Genomic DNA, 25,262 nt, shown 5'->3' on the forward strand with positions numbered 1-25,262 from the left:
AATAAATTAAACTTTGAATTATTGATATAATTAATTAAATTTGTAATATTTTTCTTTATGATTAAACAATTCATTGCAAATTAAAAATTAAATTATTTTTATAATAAATTAAACTTTGAATTATTTATATAATAAATTAAACAATTCATTACAAATTAAACTATTGATTTATTCATATAATAAATTAAACTTTGAATTATTGATATAATTAATTAAATTTGTATTATTTTTCTTTATGATTAAACAATTCATTGTAAATTAAAATATTAAATTATTTATATAATAAATTAAACTTTGAATTATTTATATAATAAATTAAACAATTCATTACAAATTAAACTATTGAATTATTCATATGATAAATTAAACTTTGAATTATTGATATAATTAATTAAATTTGTATTATTTTTCTTTATGATTAAACAATTCATTGTAAATTAAAATATTAAATTATTTATATAATAAATTAAACTTTGAATTATTTATATAATAAATTAAACAATTCATTATAAATTAAACTACTGAATTATTTATATAATAAATTGAACTATTGAATTATTTATATGATAAATTAAACTTCGAATTATTTTTGTAATAAATTAATCAATTAATTTTAAAATAATCACTTGAATTATTTATAAAATAAATTAAACAATTCATTATAAATTAAATTATTGAATTATTTATATAATAAATTAATCAATTCATTATAAATTAAACTTCTGAATTATTTATATAATAAATTGAACTATTGAATAAATTAAATAATAAATTAAACTTTGAATTATTTTTATAATAAATTATACAGTCCATTTTAAAATAAATACATGAATTATTTAGATAATCAATTAAACTTTGAATTATTTAGATAATAAATTAAATAATTCATTATCAATTAAACTAATGAATTATTTATGTGATAAATTAAACAATTCATTATAAATTGAACTGTTGAATTATGTATATAATAAATTAAACTTTGATTTTTTAATATAATAAATTAAACACTTCATTACAAATTAAACTATTGAATTAATTATATAATAAATTAAACTTTGAATTATTGATATAATTAATTAAATTTGTATTATTTTTCTTTATGATTAAACAATTCATTGTAAATTAAAATATTAAATTATTTATATAATAAATTAAACTTTGAATTATTTATAAAATAAATTAAACAATTCATTATAAATTAAGCTACTGAATTATTTATACAATAAATTGAACTATTGATTTATTTATATATTAAATTAAACTTTGAATTGTATTTGTAATAAATTAAACAAATCATTTAAAAATAATCATTTGAATTATTTATAAAATAAATTAAGCAATTCATTATAATTTAAACTATTGAATTATTTATATAATAAATTAAGCTGTTGCACCATTTATATAATAAATTAAACAATTCATTTTAAAATAAACACATGAATTATTTATAAAATAAATTAAACAATTCATTATAAATTAAACTATAGAATTATTTATAAAATAAATTAAACAATTCATTATAAATTAAACTATAGAATTATTTGTATAATAAATTAAACAATTCATTATGAATTAAACTATAGAATTATTTGTATAATAAATTAAACAATTCATTTTAAAATAAACATGAATTATTTATAAAATAAATTAAACAATTCATTATAAATTAAACTATAGAATTATTTATAAAATAAATTAAACAATTCATTATAAATTAAACTATAGAATTATTTGTATAATAAATTAAACAATTCATTATAAATTAAACTATTGAATTATTTATATAATTAATTAAATTTGTATTATTTTTCTTTGTGATCAAACAATTCATTGTAAATTAAAATATTTAATTATTTATATAATAAATTAAACTTTGAATTATTTATATAATAAATTAAACAATTCATTACAAATTAAACTATTGAATTATTTATATAATAAATTAAACTTTGAATTATTGATATAATTAATTAAATTTGTATTATTTTTCTTTATGATTAAACAATTCATTGTAAATTAAAATATTTAATTATATAATAAATTAAACTTTGAATTATTTATATAATAAATTAAACAATTCATTATAAATTAAACTACTGAATTATTTATATAATAAATTGAACTATTGAATTATTTATGTGATAAATTAAACTTTGAATCATTTTTGTAATAAATTAATCAATTAATTTTAAAATAATCACTTGAATTATTTATAAAATAAATTAAACAATTCATTATGAATTAAATTATTGAATTATTTATATAATAAATTAAACAATTCATTATAAATTAAACTTCTGAATTATTTATATAATAAAATGAACTATTGAATAAATTAAATAATAAATTAAACTTTGAATTATTTTTATAATAAATTATACAGTCCATTTTAAAATAAATACATGAATTATTTAGATAATCAATTAAACTTTGAATTATTTAGATAATAAATTAAATAATTCATTATCAATTAAACTAATGAATTATTTATGTGATAAATTAAACAATTCATTATAAATTGAACTGTTGAATTATGTATATAATAAATTAAACTTTGATTTTTTAATATAATAAATTAAACACTTCATTACAAATTAAACTATTGAATTAATTATATAATAAATTAAACTTTGAATTATTGATATAATTAATTAAATTTGTATTATTTTTCTTTATGATTAAACAATTCATTGTAAATTAAAATATTAAATTATTTATATAATAAATTAAACTTTGAATTATTTATAAAATAAATTAAACAATTCATTATAAATTAAGCTACTGAATTATTTATACAATAAATTGAACTATTGATTTATTTATATATTAAATTAAACTTTGAATTGTATTTGTAATAAATTAAACAAATCATTTAAAAATAATCATTTGAATTATTTATAAAATAAATTAAGCAATTCATTATAATTTAAACTATTGAATTATTTATATAATAAATTAAGCTGTTGCACCATTTATATAATAAATTAAACAATTCATTTTAAAATAAACACATGAATTATTTATAAAATAAATTAAACAATTCATTATAAATTAAACTATAGAATTATTTATAAAATAAATTAAACAATTCATTATAAATTAAACTATAGAATTATTTGTATAATAAATTAAACAATTCATTATGAATTAAACTATAGAATTATTTGTATAATAAATTAAACAATTCATTTTAAAATAAACATGAATTATTTATAAAATAAATTAAACAATTCATTATAAATTAAACTATAGAATTATTTATAAAATAAATTAAACAATTCATTATAAATTAAACTATAGAATTATTTGTATAATAAATTAAACAATTCATTATAAATTAAACTATTGAATTATTTATATAATTAATTAAATTTGTATTATTTTTCTTTGTGATCAAACAATTCATTGTAAATTAAAATATTTAATTATTTATATAATAAATTAAACTTTGAATTATTTATATAATAAATTAAACAATTCATTACAAATTAAACTATTGAATTATTTATATAATAAATTAAACTTTGAATTATTGATATAATTAATTAAATTTGTATTATTTTTCTTTATGATTAAACAATTCATTGTAAATTAAAATATTTAATTATATAATAAATTAAACTTTGAATTATTTATATAATAAATTAAACAATTCATTATAAATTAAACTACTGAATTATTTATATAATAAATTGAACTATTGAATTATTTATGTGATAAATTAAACTTTGAATCATTTTTGTAATAAATTAATCAATTAATTTTAAAATAATCACTTGAATTATTTATAAAATAAATTAAACAATTCATTATGAATTAAATTATTGAATTATTTATATAATAAATTAAACAATTCATTATAAATTAAACTTCTGAATTATTTATATAATAAAATGAACTATTGAATAAATTAAATAATAAATTAAACTTTGAATTATTTTTATAATAAATTATACAGTCCATTTTAAAATAAATACATGAATTATTTAGATAATCAATTAAACTTTGAATTATTTAGATAATAAATTAAATAATTCATTATCAATTAAACTAATGAATTATTTATGTGATAAATTAAACAATTCATTATAAATTGAACTGTTGAATTATGTATATAATAAATTAAACTTTGATTTTTTAATATAATAAATTAAACACTTCATTACAAATTAAACTATTGAATTAATTATATAATAAATTAAACTTTGAATTATTGATATAATTAATTAAATTTGTATTATTTTTCTTTATGATTAAACAATTCATTGTAAATTAAAATATTAAATTATTTATATAATAAATTAAACTTTGAATTATTTATAAAATAAATTAAACAATTCATTATAAATTAAGCTACTGAATTATTTATACAATAAATTGAACTATTGATTTATTTATATATTAAATTAAACTTTGAATTGTATTTGTAATAAATTAAACAAATCATTTAAAAATAATCATTTGAATTATTTATAAAATAAATTAAGCAATTCATTATAATTTAAACTATTGAATTATTTATATAATAAATTAAGCTGTTGCACCATTTATATAATAAATTAAACAATTCATTTTAAAATAAACACATGAATTAATTTTGAAAATAAATAAAACAATTCATTATAAATTAAACTATAGAATTATTTATAAAATAAATTAAACAATTCATTATAAATTAAACTATAGAATTATTTGTATAATAAATTAAACAATTCATTATAAATTAAACTATAGAATTATTTGTATAATAAATTAAACAATTCATTACAAATTAAACTATAGAATTTTTTATATCATTAATTAAATTTGTATTATTTTTCTTTATGATTAAACAATTCATTGTAAATTAAATTATTAAATTATTTATATAATAAATTAAACTTTGAATTATTTATATAATAAATTAAACAATTCATTACAAATTAAACTATTGAATTATTTATATAATAAATTAAGCTTTGAATTATTGATATAATTAATTAAATTTGTATTATTTTTCTTTATGATTAAACAATTCATTGTAAATTAAAATATTAAATTATTTATATAATAAATTAAACAATTCATTATAAATTAAACTATAGAATTATTTGTATAATAAATTAAACAATTCATTATAAATTAAACTATAGAATTATTTGTATAATAAATTAAACAATTCATTTTAAAATAAACATGAATTATTTATAAAATAAATTAAACAATTCATTATAAATTAAACTATAGAATTATTTATAAAATAAATTAAACAATTCATTATAAATTAAACTATAGAATTATTTGTATAATAAATTAAACAATTCATTATAAATTAAACTATTGAATTATTTATATAATTAATTAAATTTGTATTATTTTTCTTTGTGATCAAACAATTCATTGTAAATTAAAATATTTAATTATTTATATAATAAATTAAACTTTGAATTATTTATATAATAAATTAAACAATTCATTACAAATTAAACTATTGAATTATTTATATAATAAATTAAACTTTGAATTATTGATATAATTAATTAAATTTGTATTATTTTTCTTTATGATTAAACAATTCATTGTAAATTAAAATATTTAATTATATAATAAATTAAACTTTGAATTATTTATATAATAAATTAAACAATTCATTATAAATTAAACTACTGAATTATTTATATAATAAATTGAACTATTGAATTATTTATGTGATAAATTAAACTTTGAATCATTTTTGTAATAAATTAATCAATTAATTTTAAAATAATCACTTGAATTATTTATAAAATAAATTAAACAATTCATTATGAATTAAATTATTGAATTATTTATATAATAAATTAAACAATTCATTATAAATTAAACTTCTGAATTATTTATATAATAAAATGAACTATTGAATAAATTAAATAATAAATTAAACTTTGAATTATTTTTATAATAAATTATACAGTCCATTTTAAAATAAATACATGAATTATTTAGATAATCAATTAAACTTTGAATTATTTAGATAATAAATTAAATAATTCATTATCAATTAAACTAATGAATTATTTATGTGATAAATTAAACAATTCATTATAAATTGAACTGTTGAATTATGTATATAATAAATTAAACTTTGATTTTTTAATATAATAAATTAAACAATTCATTACAAATTAAACTATTGAATTAATTATATAATAAATTAAACTTTGAATTATTGATATAATTAATTAAATTTGTATTATTTTTCTTTATGATTAAACAATTCATTGTAAATTAAAATATTAAATTATTTATATAATAAATTAAACTTTGAATTATTTATAAAATAAATTAAACAATTCATTATAAATTAAGCTACTGAATTATTTATACAATAAATTGAACTATTGATTTATTTATATATTAAATTAAACTTTGAATTGTATTTGTAATAAATTAAACAAATCATTTAAAAATAATCATTTGAATTATTTATAAAATAAATTAAGCAATTCATTATAATTTAAACTATTGAATTATTTATATAATAAATTAAGCTGTTGCACCATTTATATAATAAATTAAACAATTCATTTTAAAATAAACACATGAATTAATTTTGAAAATAAATAAAACAATTCATTATAAATTAAACTATAGAATTATTTGTATAATAAATTAAACAATTCATTATAAATTAAACTATAGAATTATTTGTATAATAAATTAAACAATTCATTTTAAAATAATCACTTGAATTATTTATAAAATAAATTAAACAATTCATTATAAATTAAACTATAGAATTATTTGTATAATAAATTAAACAATTCATTATAAATTAAACTATAGAATTATTTGTATAATAAATTAAACAATTCATTACAAATTAAACTATAGAATTTTTTATATCATTAATTAAATTTGTATTATTTTTCTTTATGATTAAACAATTCATTGTAAATTAAATTATTAAATTATTTATATAATAAATTAAACTTTGAATTATTTATATAATAAATTAAACAATTCATTACAAATTAAACTATTGAATTATTTATATAATAAATTAAGCTTTGAATTATTGATATAATTAATTAAATTTGTATTATTTTTCTTTATGATTAAACAATTCATTGTAAATTAAAATATTAAATTATTTATATAATAAATTAAACTTTGAATTATTTACATAATAAATTAAACAATTCATTATAAATTAAGCTACTGAATTATTTATACAATAAATTGAGCTATTGATTTATTTATATATTAAATTAAACTTTGAATTATATTTGTAATAAATTAAACAAATCATTTAAAAATAATCATTTGAATTATTTATAAAATAAATTAAGCAATTCATTATAATTTAAATTATTGAATTATTTATATAATAAATTAAGCTGTTGCACCATTTATATAATAAATTAAACAATTCATTTTAAAATAAACACATGAATTATTTATAAAATAAATTAAACAATTCATTATAAATTAAACTATAGAATTATTTATAAAATAAATTAAACAATTCATTATAAATTAAACTATAGAATTATTTGTATAATAAATTAAACAATTCATTATGAATTAAACTATAGAATTATTTGTATAATAAATTAAACAATTCATTTTAAAATAAACATGAATTATTTATAAAATAAATTAAACAATTCATTATAAATTAAACTATAGAATTATTTATAAAATAAATTAAACAATTCATTATAAATTAAACTATAGAATTATTTGTATAATAAATTAAACAATTCATTATAAATTAAACTATTGAATTATTTATATAATTAATTAAATTTGTATTATTTTTCTTTGTGATCAAACAATTCATTGTAAATTAAAATATTTAATTATTTATATAATAAATTAAACTTTTAATTATTTATATAATAAATTAAACAATTCATTACAAATTAAACTATTGAATTATTTATATAATAAATTAAACTTTGAATTATTGATATAATTAATTAAATTTGTATTATTTTTCTTTATGATTAAACAATTCATTGTAAATTAAAATATTAAATTATTTATATAATAAATTAAACTTTGAATTATTTATATAATAAATTAAACAATTCATTATAAATTAAACTACTGAATTATTTATATAATAAATTGAACCATTGAATTATTTATGTGATAAATTAAACTTCGAATTATTTTTGTAATAAATTAATCAATTAATTTTAAAATAATCACTTGAATTATTTATAAAATAAATTAAACAATTCATTATAAATTAAACTATAGAATAATTTGTATAATAAATTAAACAATTCATTATAAATTAAACTATAGAATTATTTGTATAATAAATTAAACAATTCATTATAAATTAAACTATTGAATTATTTACATAATAAATAGAAGTATTGAATTATTTACATAATAAATTGAACTATGAATTATTTACATAATAAATTAAACTTTGAAATATTTTTATAATTTAAACAATTCATTTTACAATAAACACATGAATTATTTATAAAATAAATTAAACAATTCATTTCAAAACAATAATTGAATTATTTATATCACAAATGAAACTGTTGAATTATTTATATAATAAATAAAACAATTCATTATAAATTAAACTATTGAATTATTTATATAATCAAATAAACAATTGAATTATTTATAGAATTAATTAAATTTGTATTATTTTTATATATAATTAAACATTTCATTGTAAATTAAACTACGGAATTATTTATATAATAAATTGAACTATTGAATTATTTATTTAATTAATTAAACTTTGAATTATTGATATAATCAATTGAACAATTCATTATAAATTAAACGATTGAATTATTTATATTATAAATTAAACTTTGAATTATTTATATAATAAATTAAACAATTCTTTAACAATTAAAATATTAAATTATTTATATAATAAATTAAGCTTTGAATTATTTATACAATAAATTAAACAATTCATTATAAATTAAACTACTGAACTATTTGTATAATAAATTGAACTATTGAATTATTTATATGATAAATTAAACTTCGAATTATTTTTGTAATAAATTAATCAATTAATTTTAAAATAATCACTTGAATTATTTATAAAATAAATTAAACAATTCATTATAAATTAAGCTACTGAATTATTTATACAATAAATTGAACTATTGATTTATTTATATATTAAATTAAATTTTGAATTATATTTGTAATAAATTAAACAAATCATTTAAAAATAATCATTTGAATTATTTATAAAATAAATTAAGCAATTCATTATAATTTAAATTATTGAATTATTTATATAATAAATTAAGCTGTTGCACCATTTATATAATAAATTAAACAATTCATTTTAAAATAAACACATGAATTATTTATAAAATACATTAAACAATTCATTATAAATTAAACTATAGAATTATTTATAAAATAAATTAAACAATTCATTATAAATTAAACTATAGAATTATTTGTATAATAAATTAAACAATTCATTTCAAAATAAACACATGAATTATTTATAAAATAAATTAAACAATTCATTATAAATTAAACTATAGAATTATTTGTATAATAAATTAAACAATTCATTATAAATTAAACTATTGAATTATTTATATAATTAATTAAATTTGTATTATTTTTCTTTGTGATCAAACAATTCATTGTAAATTAAAATATTTAATTATTTATATAATAAATTAAACTTTGAATTATTTATATAATAAATTAAACAATTCATTACAAATTAAACTATTGAATTATTTATATAATAAATTAAACTTTGAATTATTGATATAATTAATTAAATTTGTATTATTTTTCTTTATGATTAAACAATTCATTGTAAATTAAAATATTTAATTATTTATATAATAAATTAAACTTTGAATTATTTATATAATAAATTAAACAATTCATTATAAATTAAACTACTGAATTATTTATATAATAAATTGAACTATTGAATTATTTATGTGATAAATTAAACTTTGAATCATTTTTGTAATAAATTAATCAATTAATTTTAAAATAATCACTTGAATTATTTATAAAATAAATTAAACAATTCATTATAAATTAAATTATTGAATTATTTATATAATAAATTAAACAATTCATTATGAATTAAATTATTGAATTATTTATATAATAAATTAAACAATTCATTATAAATTAAACTTCTGAATTATTTATATAATAAAATGAACTATTGAATAAATTAAATAATAAATTAAACTTTGAATTATTTTTATAATAAATTATACAGTCCATTTTAAAATAAATACATGAATTATTTAGACAATCAATTAAACTTTGAATTATTTAGATAATAAATTAAATAATTCATTATCAATTAAACTAATGAATTATTTATGTGATAAATTAAACAATTCATTATAAATTGAACTGTTGAATTATTTATATAATAAATTAAACTTTGATTTTTTAATATAATAAATTAAACAATTCATTGTAAATTAAAATATTAAATTATTTATATAATAAATTAAACTTTGAATTATTTATATAATAAATTAAACAATTCATTACAAATTAAACTATTGAATTAATTATATAATAAATTAAACTTTGAATTATTGATATAAGTAATTAAATTTGTACTATTTTTCTTTATGATTAAACAATTCATTGTAAATTAAAATATTAAATTATTTATATAATAAATTAAACTGTGAATTATTTATAAAATAAATTAAACAATTCATTATAAATTAAGCTACTGAATTATTTATACAATAAATTGAACTATTGATTTATTTATATATTAAAATAAACTTTGAATTATATTTGTAATAAATTAAACAAATCATTTAAAAATAATCATTTGAATTATTTATAAAATAAATTAAACAATTCATTATAAATTAAGCTACTGAATTATTTATACAATAAATTGAACTATTGATTTATTTATATATTAAATTAAACTTTGAATTATATTTGTAATAAATTAAACAAATCATTTAAAAATAATCATTTGAATTATTTATAAAATAAATTAAGCAATTCATTATAATTTAAACGATTGAATTATTTATATAATAAACTAAGCTGTTGCACCATTTATATAATAAATTAAACAATTCATTTTAAAATAAACACATGAATTAATTTTGAAAATAAATAAAACAATTCATTATAAATTAAACTATAGAATTATTTATATAATAAATTAAACAATTCATTATAAATTAAATTATTGAATTATTTATATAATGAATTAATCAATTCACTTTAAAATAATCTTGAATTATTTATAAAATAAATTAAACAATTCATTATTAATTAAACTATAGAATTATTTGTATAATAAATTAAACAATTCATTATAAATTAAACTATAGAATTATTTGTATAATAAATTAAACTATAGAATTATTTATATAATAAATTAAACTGAGTTATTTATATAATTAATTGAATTTGTATTATTTTTCTTTATGATTAAACAATTCATTGTAAATTAAAATATTAAATAATTTATATAATAAATTAAACTTTGAATTATTTATATAATAAATTAAACAATTCATTACAAATTAAACTATTGAATTATTTATATAATAAATTAAACTTTGAATTATTGATATAATTCATTAAATTTGTATTATTTTTCTTTATGATTAAACAATTCATTGTAAATTAAAATATTAAATTATTTATATAATAAATTAAACTTTGAATTATTTATATAATAAATTAAACAATTCATTATAAATTAAACTACTGAATTATTTATATAATAAATTGAACTATTGAATTATTTATATGATAAATTAAACTTCGAATTATTTTTGTAATAAATTAATCAATTAATTTTAAAATAATCACTTGAATTATTTATAAAATAAATTTAAAAATTCATTATAAATTAAATATTGAATTTTTTATATAATAAATTGAACTTTGAATTATTTTTAGAATAAATTAATCAATTCATTTTAAAATAATCACTTGAATTATTTATAAAATAAATTAAACAATTCATTATAAATTAAACTATAGAATTATTTGTATAATAAATTAAACAATTCATTATAAATTAAACTATAGAATTATTTGTATAATAAATTAAACAATTCATTTTAAAATAATCACTTGAATTATTTATAAAATAAATTAAACAATTCATTATAAATTAAACTATAGAATTATTTGTATAATAAATTAAACAATTCATTATAAATTAAACTATAGAATTATTTGTATAATAAATTAAACAATTCATTACAAATTAAACTATTGAATTATTTATATCATTAATTAAATTTGTATTATTTTTCTTTATGATTAAACAATTCATTGTAAATTAAATTATTAAATTATTTATATAATAAATTAAACTTTGAATTATTTATATAATAAATTAAACAATTCATTACAAATTAAACTATTGAATTATTTATATAATAAATTAAGCTTTGAATTATTGATATAATTAATTAAATTTGTATTATTTTTCTTTATGATTAAACAATTCATTGTAAATTAAAATATTTAATTATTTATACAATAAATTAAACTTTGAATTATTTATATAATAAATTAAACAATTCATTATAAATTAAACTACTGAACTATTTATATAATAAATTGAACTATTGAATTATTTATATGATAAATTAAACTTCGAATTATTTTTGTAATAAATTAATCAATTAATTTTAAAATAATCACTTGAATTATTTATAAAATAAATTAAACAATTCATTATAAATTAAATATTGAATTTTTTATATAATAAATTGAACTTTGAATTATTTTTAGAATAAATTAATCAATTCATTTTAAAATAATCACTTGAATTATTTATAAAATTAATTAAACAATTCATTATAAATTAAACTAATGAATTATTTGTATAATAAATTAAACATTGAATTATTTAGATAATAAATTAAACTTTGAATTATTTATATAATAAATTGAACAATTCATTATCAATTAAACTAATGAATTATTTATGTGATAAATTAAACAATTCATTATAAATTGAACTGTTGAATTATTTATATAATAAATTAAACAATTCATTACAAATTAAACTATTGAATTAATTATATAATAAATTAAACTTTGAATTATTGATATAATTAATTAAATTTGTACTATTTTTCTTTATGATTAAACAATTCATTGTAAATTAAAATATTAAATTATTTATATAATAAATTAAACTTTGAATTATTTATAAAATAAATTAAACAATTCATTATAAATTAAACTATTGAATTATTTATACAATAAATTCAACTATTGAATTATTTATATATTAAATTAAACTTTAAATTATATTTGTAATAAATTAAACAATTCATTTTAAAATAATCACATGAATTATTTATAAAATAAATTTTAAAATTCATTATAAATTAAAATATTCAATTATTTGTCATATAAATTAAACAATACATTATAAATTAAACTGCTGAATTGTTGATATAATTAATTGAACATTGAATTATTTGTAGAATAAATTAATCAATTCATTTTAAAATAATCACTTGAATTATTTATAAAATAAATTAAACAATTCATTATAAATTCAACTGTTGAATTATTTATATAATTAATTATAATTGAATTATTTTTATAATAAATTAAACAATTCATTATAAATTAAACTATTGAATTATTTACATAATAAATAGAAGTATTGAATTATTTACCTAATAAATTGAACTATGAATTATTTACATAATAAATTAAACTTTGAAATATTTTTATAATTTAAACAATTCATTTTACAATAAACATGAATTATTTATAAAATAAATTAAACAATTCTTTACAAATTAAGCTACTGAATTATTTATACAGTAAATTGAACTATTGATTTAGTTATATTAAATTAAACTTTGAATTATATTTGTAATAAATTAAACAAATCATTTAAAAATAAACATTTGAATTATTTATAAAATAAATTAAACAATTCATTATAAATTAAGCTACTGAATTATTTATACAATAAATTAAGCTGTTGCACCATTTATATAATAAATTGAACAATTCATTTTAAAATAAACACATGAATTAATTTTGAAAATAAATAAAACAATTCATTATAAATTTAAAAAATTGAATTATTTATATAATAAATTAAACAATTCATTTCAAAACAATAATTGAATTATTTATATCACAAATGAAACTGTTGAATTATTTATATAATAAATTAAACTTTGAATTATTTATATAATAAATTAAACAATTCATTAACAATTAAATTATTGAATTATTTATATAATAAATTATACAATTCATTATAAACTAAACTATTGAATTATTTATATAATAAATTATACTATTGAATTATTTATATTATAAATAAAACTTTGAATTATTTTTATAATAAATTAAACAATTCATTTTAAATTAATCACATGCATTTTTTATGTAATAAATTAAACAATTTATTATAAATTCAAATATTGAATTATTTATAGAATAAATTAAACAATTCATTTTAAAATAATGACTTGAATTATTTATATAATAAATTATACAATTCATTATAAATTAAACTATTGAATTATTTATATAATAAATTAAGCTTTGAAATATTTTTACAATAAATTGAACAATTCATTTTAAAATAATCACTTGAATTATTTATATACTAATTTAAACAATTCATTATAAATTTAAGTACTGAATTATTTATATAATAAATTAAACTATTGAATTATTTATATCATAAATTAAACAATTCATTACAAATTAAATCATTGAATTATTTATATAATAAATTGAACTATTGAATTATTTATATCATAAATTAAACAATTCATTACAAATTAAACTATTGAATTATTTTTACAATGAATTAAACAATTCATTTGAAAATAATCACTTGAATTATTTATAAAATAAATTAACAAATTCATTATAAAATAAACTATTGAATTATTTATGTAATAAATTAAGCAACTCATTATAAATTAAGCTATTGAATTATTTATATAATCAATTAAACTTTGAATTATTTTATAATAAATTAAACAATTCATTTAAAAGTAAACACTTGAATTGTTTATATAATAAATTGAACAATTCATTATAAATTAAACTATTGAATTATTTATATAATACATTAAACTATTGAATTATTTATATAATAAATTAAGCTTTGAAATATTTTTACAATAAATTAAACAATTCATTTTAAAATAATCACTTGAATTATTTTTTATAATAATTTAAATGTTTCATTATAAATTGAACTATTGAATTATTTATATAATAAATTAGGCAACTCATTATAAGTTAAGCTATTGAATTATTTATATAATCAATTAAACTATTGAATTAATTATATAATAAATTAAACTTTGAATTCTTTTTACAATAAATTAAACAATTCATTATGAATTAAACGACTGCATTATTTATATAATTGAACTATTGAATTATTAATATAATAAATTAAACTATTGCGCCATTTATATAATAAATTAAACTTTGAATTATTATTATAATCAATGAAACAATTCATTTTAAAATAATGACTTGAATTATTTTTATAATAAATTAAACAATTCATTATAAATTGTATTATTGAATTATTTATATCACAAATTAAACTATTGAATTATTTATATAACAAATTAAACTATTGAATTATTTGTATAATAAATTGAACCATTGCGCCATTTATATAATAAATTAAACTTTGAATTATTTATATAATAAATTGAACTATTGAATAAATTATATAATAAATTAAACAATTCATTTAAAAATAATGACTTGAATTATTTATATATCAAATTAAACAATTCATTACAAATTAAATAATTGAATTATTTATGTAATAAATTAAACTTTGAATTATTTTTATAATAAATTATACAGTCCATTTTAAAATAAATACATGAATTATTTATATAATAAATTAAACAGTTCTTTATAAATTAAACTATTGAATTATTTATATAATTAATTAAACAATTCATTATAAATTAAACGATTGATTTATTTATATAATTGAAGTATTGAATTATTAATATAATAAATTAAACTATTGCGCCATTTTTATAATAAATTAAGCTTTGAATTATTTTTATAATAAATGAAACAATTCATTTTGAAATAATGACTTGAATTCTTTATAAAATAGATTAAACAATTCATTATAAATTAAAATATTGAATAATTTATATAATATATTGAACAATTCATTATCAATTAAACTATTGAATTATTTATAAAATAAATTAAAATTTCAATTATTTATATAATTAATTAAATTTGTATTATTTTTCTTTGATTAAACAATTCATTGTAAATTAAAATATTAAATTATTTATACAATAAATTAAACTTTGAATTATTTATATAATAAATTGAACTATTGAATAAATTATATAATAAATTAAACAATTCATTTAAAAATAATGACTTGAATTATTTATATATCAAATTAAACAATTCATTATAAATTAAATAATTGAATTATTTATGTAATAAATTAAACTATGAATTATTTTTATAATAAATTATACAGTCCATTTTAAAATAAATACATTAATTATTTATATAATAAATTAAACAGTTCTTTATAAATTAAACTATTGAATTATTTATATAATTAATTAAACAATTCATTATAAATTAAACTATTGAATTATTTATATAATTGAAGTATTGAATTATTAATATAATAAATTAAACTATTGCGCCATTTATATAATAAATTAAGCTTTGAATTATTTTTATAATAAATGAAACAATTCATTTTGAAATAATGACTTGAATTCTTTATAAAATAGATTAAACAATTAAAATATTGAATAATTTATATAATATATTGAACAATTCATTATCAATTAAACTATTGAATTATTTATAAAATAAATTAAAATTTCAATTATTTATATAATTAATTAAATTTGTATTATTTTTCTTTGATTAAACAATTCATTGTAAATTAAAATATTAAATTATTTATACAATAAATTAAACTTTGAATTATTTATATAATAAATTGAACTATTGCGCCATTTATATAATAAATTAAACTTTGAATTATTTTTATAATAAATTGAACAATTCATTTCAAAATAATCACTTGAATTCTTTATAAAATAGATTAAACAATTCATTATAAATTAAAATATTGAATTATTTATATAATAAATTGAACAATTCTTTTTAAAATAATCACTTGAATTATTTGTATAATAAATTAAACAATTCATTATAGATTAAATTATTGAATTATTTATATAATAAATTAAACTTTGAATTATTTTTATGATAAATTAATCAATTTATTTTAAAATGATCACTTGAATTATTTATTAAATTAATTAAACAATTCATTTTTAATTAAACTATTGTATTATTTATATAATAATTTAAACTCTTGATTTCATTATATCATAAATTAAGCTTTGAATTATTTTTATAATAAATTAAACAATTCATTATAAATTAAACTACTGAATTATTTATATAATAAATTGATCAATTCATTATCAATTAAACTATTGAATTATTTATAAAACAAATTAAACTTTCAATTATTTTTATAATAAATTAAACAATTCATTTTAAAATAATCACTTGAATTATTTATATAATAAATCAAACAATTCATTACAAATTAAACTATAGAATTATTTGTATAATAAATTAAACAATTCATTTTAAAATAAACATGAATTATTTATAAAATAAATTAAACAATTCATTATAAATTAAACTATAGAATTATTTATAAAATAAATTAAACAATTCATTATAAATTAAACTATAGAATTATTTGTATAATAAATTAAACAATTCATTATAAATTAAACTATTGAATTATTTATATAATTAATTACATTTGTATTATTTTTCTTTGTGATCAAACAATTCATTGTAAATTAAAATATTTAATTATTTATATAATAAATTAAACTTTGAATTATTTATATAATAAATTAAACAATTCATTACAAATTAAACTATTGAATTAATTATATAATAAATTAAACTTTGAATTATTGATATAATTAATTAAATTTGTATTATTTTTCTTTATGATTATTATAAATTGAACTGTTGAATTATGTATATAATAAATTAAACTTTGATTTTTTAATATAATAAATTAAACAATTCATTATAAATTGAACTGTTGAATTATGTATATAATAAATTAAACTTTGATTTTTTAATATAATAAATTAAACAATTCATTGTAAATTAAAATATTAAATTATTTATATAATAAATTAAACTTTGAATTATTTATAAAATAAATTAAACAATTCATTATAAATTAAGCTACTGAATTATTTATACAATAAATTGAACTATTGATTTATTTATATATTAAATTAAACTTTGAATTGTATTTGTAATAAATTAAACAAATCATTTAAAAATAATCATTTGAATTATTTATAAAATAAATTAAGCAATTCATTATAATTTAAACTATTGAATTATTTATATAATAAATTAAGCTGTTGCACCATTTATATAATAAATTAAACAATTCATTTTAAAATAAACACATGAATTAATTTTGAAAATAAATAAAACAATTCATTATAAATTAAACTATAGAATTATTTGTATAATAAATTAAACAATTCATTATAAATTAAACTATAGAATTATTTGTATAATAAATTAAACAATTCATTTTAAAATAATCACTTGAATTATTTATAAAATAAATTAAACAATTCATTATAAATTAAACTATAGAATTATTTGTATAATAAATTAAACAATTCATTATAAATTAAACTATAGAATTATTTGTATAATAAATTAAACAATTCATTACAAATTAAACTATAGAATTTTTTATATCATTAATTAAATTTGTATTATTTTTCTTTATGATTAAACAATTCATTGTAAATTAAATTATTAAATTATTTATATAATAAATTAAACTTTGAATTATTTATATAATAAATTAAACAATTCATTACAAATTAAACTATTGAATTATTTATATAATAAATTAAGCTTTGAATTATTGATATAATTAATTAAATTTGTATTATTTTTCTTTATGATTAAACAATTCATTGTAAATTAAAATATTAAATTATTTATATAATAAATTAAACTTTGAATTATTTACATAATAAATTAAACAATTCATTATAAATTAAGCTACTGAATTATTTATACAATAAATTGAGCTATTGATTTATTTATATATTAAATTAAACTTTGAATTATATTTGTAATAAATTAAACAAATCATTTAAAAATAATCATTTGAATTATTTATAAAATAAATTAAGCAATTCATTATAATTTAAATTATTGAATTATTTATATAATAAATTAAGCTGTTGCACCATTTATATAATAAATTAAACAATTCATTTTAAAATAAACACATGAATTATTTATAAAATAAATTAAACAATTCATTATAAATTAAACTATAGAATTATTTATAAAATAAATTAAACAATTCATTATAAATTAAACTATAGAATTATTTGTATAATAAATTAAACAATTCATTATGAATTAAACTATAGAATTATTTGTATAATAAATTAAACAATTCATTTTAAAATAAACATGAATTATTTATAAAATAAATTAAACAATTCATTATAAATTAAACTATAGAATTATTTATAAAATAAATTAAACAATTCATTATAAATTAAACTATAGAATTATTTGTATAATAAATTAAACAATTCATTATAAATTAAACTATTGAATTATTTATATAATTAATTAAATTTGTATTATTTTTCTTTGTGATCAAACAATTCATTGTAAATTAAAATATTTAATTATTTATATAATAAATTAAACTTTGAATTATTTATATAATAAATTAAACAATTCATTACAAATTAAACTATTGAATTATTTATATAATAAATTAAACTTTGAATTATTGATATAATTAATTAAATTTGTATTATTTTTCTTTATGATTAAACAATTCATTGTAAATTAAAATATTAAATTATTTATATAATAAATTAAACTTTGAATTATTTATATAATAAATTAAACAATTCATTATAAATTAAACTACTGAATTATTTATATAATAAATTGAACCATTGAATTATTTATGTGATAAATTAAACTTCGAATTATTTTTGTAATAAATTAATCAATTAATTTTAAAATAATTACTTGAATTATTTATAAAATAAATTAAACAATTCATTATAAATTAAACTATAGAATTATTTGTATAATAAATTAAACAATTCATTATAAATTAAACTATAGAATTATTTGTATAATAAATTAAACAATTCATTACAAATTAAACTATAGAATTTTTTATATCATTAATTAAATTTGTATTATTTTTCTTTATGATTAAACAATTCATTGTAAATTAAATTATTAAATTATTTATATAATAAATTAAACTTTGAATTATTTATATAATAAATTAAACAATTCATTACAAATTAAACTATTGAATTATTTATATAATAAATTAAGCTTTGAATTATTGATATAATTAATTAAATTTGTATTATTTTTCTTTATGATTAAACAATTCATTGTAAATTAAAATATTAAATTATTTATATAATAAATTAAACAATTCATTATAAATTAAACTATAGAATTATTTGTATAATAAATTAAACAATTCATTATAAATTAAACTATAGAATTATTTGTATAATAAATTAAACAATTCATTTTAAAATAAACATGAATTATTTATAAAATAAATTAAACAATTCATTATAAATTAAACTATAGAATTATTTATAAAATAAATTAAACAATTCATTATAAATTAAACTATAGAATTATTTGTATAATAAATTAAACAATTCATTATAAATTAAACTATTGAATTATTTATATAATTAATTAAATTTGTATTATTTTTCTTTGTGATCAAACAATTCATTGTAAATTAAAATATTTAATTATTTATATAATAAATTAAACTTTGAATTATTTATATAATAAATTAAACAATTCATTACAAATTAAACTATTGAATTATTTATATAATAAATTAAACTTTGAATTATTGATATAATTAATTAAATTTGTATTATTTTTCTTTATGATTAAACAATTCATTGTAAATTAAAATATTTAATTATATAATAAATTAAACTTTGAATTATTTATATAATAAATTAAACAATTCATTATAAATTAAACTACTGAATTATTTATATAATAAATTGAACTATTGAATTATTTATGTGATAAATTAAACTTTGAATCATTTTTGTAATAAATTAATCAATTAATTTTAAAATAATCACTTGAATTATTTATAAAATAAATTAAACAATTCATTATGAATTAAATTATTGAATTATTTATATAATAAATTAAACAATTCATTATAAATTAAACTTCTGAATTATTTATATAATAAAATGAACTATTGAATAAATTAAATAATAAATTAAACTTTGAATTATTTTTATAATAAATTATACAGTCCATTTTAAAATAAATACATGAATTATTTAGATAATCAATTAAACTTTGAATTATTTAGATAATAAATTAAATAATTCATTATCAATTAAACTAATGAATTATTTATGTGATAAATTAAACAATTCATTATAAATTGAACTGTTGAATTATGTATATAATAAATTAAACTTTGATTTTTTAATATAATAAATTAAACAATTCATTACAAATTAAACTATTGAATTAATTATATAATAAATTAAACTTTGAATTATTGATATAATTAATTAAATTTGTATTATTTTTCTTTATGATTAAACAATTCATTGTAAATTAAAATATTAAATTATTTATATAATAAATTAAACTTTGAATTATTTATAAAATAAATTAAACAATTCATTATAAATTAAGCTACTGAATTATTTATACAATAAATTGAACTATTGATTTATTTATATATTAAATTAAACTTTGAATTGTATTTGTAATAAATTAAACAAATCATTTAAAAATAATCATTTGAATTATTTATAAAATAAATTAAGCAATTCATTATAATTTAAACTATTGAATTATTTATATAATAAATTAAGCTGTTGCACCATTTATATAATAAATTAAACAATTCATTTTAAAATAAACACATGAATTAATTTTGAAAATAAATAAAACAATTCATTATAAATTAAACTATAGAATTATTTGTATAATAAATTAAACAATTCATTATAAATTAAACTATAGAATTATTTGTATAATAAATTAAACAATTCATTTTAAAATAATCACTTGAATTATTTATAAAATAAATTAAACAATTCATTATAAATTAAACTATAGAATTATTTGTATAATAAATTAAACAATTCATTATAAATTAAACTATAGAATTATTTGTATAATAAATTAAACAATTCATTACAAATTAAACTATAGAATTTTTTATATCATTAATTAAATTTGTATTATTTTTCTTTATGATTAAACAATTCATTGTAAATTAAATTATTAAATTATTTATATAATAAATTAAACTTTGAATTATTTATATAATAAATTAAACAATTCATTACAAATTAAACTATTGAATTATTTATATAATAAATTAAGCTTTGAATTATTGATATAATTAATTAAATTTGTATTATTTTTCTTTATGATTAAACAATTCATTGTAAATTAAAATATTAAATTATTTATATAATAAATTAAACTTTGAATTATTTACATAATAAATTAAACAATTCATTATAAATTAAGCTACTGAATTATTTATACAATAAATTGAGCTATTGATTTATTTATATATTAAATTAAACTTTGAATTATATTTGTAATAAATTAAACAAATCATTTAAAAATAATCATTTGAATTATTTATAAAATAAATTAAGCAATTCATTATAATTTAAATTATTGAATTATTTATATAATAAATTAAGCTGTTGCACCATTTATATAATAAATTAAACAATTCATTTTAAAATAAACACATGAATTATTTATAAAATAAATTAAACAATTCATTATAAATTAAACTATAGAATTATTTATAAAATAAATTAAACAATTCATTATAAATTAAACTATAGAATTATTTGTATAATAAATTAAACAATTCATTATGAATTAAACTATAGAATTATTTGTATAATAAATTAAACAATTCATTTTAAAATAAACATGAATTATTTATAAAATAAATTAAACAATTCATTATAAATTAAACTATAGAATTATTTATAAAATAAATTAAACAATTCATTATAAATTAAACTATAGAATTATTTGTATAATAAATTAAACAATTCATTATAAATTAAACTATTGAATTATTTATATAATTAATTAAATTTGTATTATTTTTCTTTGTGATCAAACAATTCATTGTAAATTAAAATATTTAATTATTTATATAATAAATTAAACTTTTAATTATTTATATAATAAATTAAACAATTCATTACAAATTAAACTATTGAATTATTTATATAATAAATTAAACTTTGAATTATTGATATAATTAATTAAATTTGTATTATTTTTCTTTATGATTAAACAATTCATTGTAAATTAAAATATTAAATTATTTATATAATAAATTAAACTTTGAATTATTTATATAATAAATTAAACAATTCATTATAAATTAAACTACTGAATTATTTATATAATAAATTGAACCATTGAATTATTTATGTGATAAATTAAACTTCGAATTATTTTTGTAATAAATTAATCAATTAATTTTAAAATAATCACTTGAATTATTTATAAAATAAATTAAACAATTCATTATAAATTAAACTATAGAATAATTTGTATAATAAATTAAACAATTCATTATAAATTAAACTATAGAATTATTTGTATAATAAATTAAACAATTCATTATAAATTAAACTATTGAATTATTTACATAATAAATAGAAGTATTGAATTATTTACATAATAAATTGAACTATGAATTATTTACATAATAAATTAAACTTTGAAATATTTTTATAATTTAAACAATTCATTTTACAATAAACACATGAATTATTTATAAAATAAATTAAACAATTCATTTCAAAACAATAATTGAATTATTTATATCACAAATGAAACTGTTGAATTATTTATATAATAAATAAAACAATTCATTATAAATTAAACTATTGAATTATTTATATAATCAAATAAACAATTGAATTATTTATAGAATTAATTAAATTTGTATTATTTTTATATATAATTAAACATTTCATTGTAAATTAAACTACGGAATTATTTATATAATAAATTGAACTATTGAATTATTTATTTAATTAATTAAACTTTGAATTATTGATATAATCAATTGAACAATTCATTATAAATTAAACGATTGAATTATTTATATTATAAATTAAACTTTGAATTATTTATATAATAAATTAAACAATTCATTAACAATTAAAATATTAAATTATTTATATAACAAATTAAACTTTGAATTATTTATATAATAAATTAAACAATTCATTACAAATTAAACTATTGAATTATTTGTATAATAAATTAAACAATTCATTATAAATTAAACTATAGAATTATTTGTATAATAAATTAAACAATTCATTATAAATTAAACTATTGAATTATTTACATAATAAATAGAAGTATTGAATTATTTACATAATAAATTGAACTATGAATTATTTACATAATAAATTAAACTTTGAAATATTTTTATAATTTAAACAATTCATTTTACAATAAACACATGAATTATTTATAAAATAAATTAAACAATTCATTTCAAAACAATAATTGAATTATTTATATCACAAATGAAACTGTTGAATTATTTATATAATAAATAAAACAATTCATTACAAATTAAACTATTGAATTATTTATATAATCAAATAAACAATTGAATTATTTATAGAATTAATTAAATTTGTATTATTTTTATATATAATTAAACATTTCATTGTAAATTAAACTACGGAATTATTTATATAATAAATTGAACTATTGAATTATTTATTTAATTAATTAAACTTTGAATTATTGATATAATCAATTGAACAATTCATTATAAATTAAACGATTGAATTATTTATATTATAAATTAAACTTTGAATTATTTATATAATAAATTAAACAATTCTTTAACAATTAAAATATTAAATTATTTATATAACAAATTAAACTTTGAATTATTTATATAATAAATTAAACAATTCATTACAAATTAAACTATTGAATTATTTGTATAATAAATTAAACAATTCATTATAAATTAAACTATAGAATTATTTGTATAATAAATTAAACAATTCATTTTAAAATAATCACTTGAATTATTTATAAAATAAATTAAACAATTCATTATAAATTAA

Source organism: Heptranchias perlo (assembly GCF_035084215.1).
Source record: "Heptranchias perlo isolate sHepPer1 chromosome 15 unlocalized genomic scaffold, sHepPer1.hap1 SUPER_15_unloc_1, whole genome shotgun sequence".
Taxonomy (NCBI): domain Eukaryota; kingdom Metazoa; phylum Chordata; class Chondrichthyes; order Hexanchiformes; family Hexanchidae; genus Heptranchias; species Heptranchias perlo.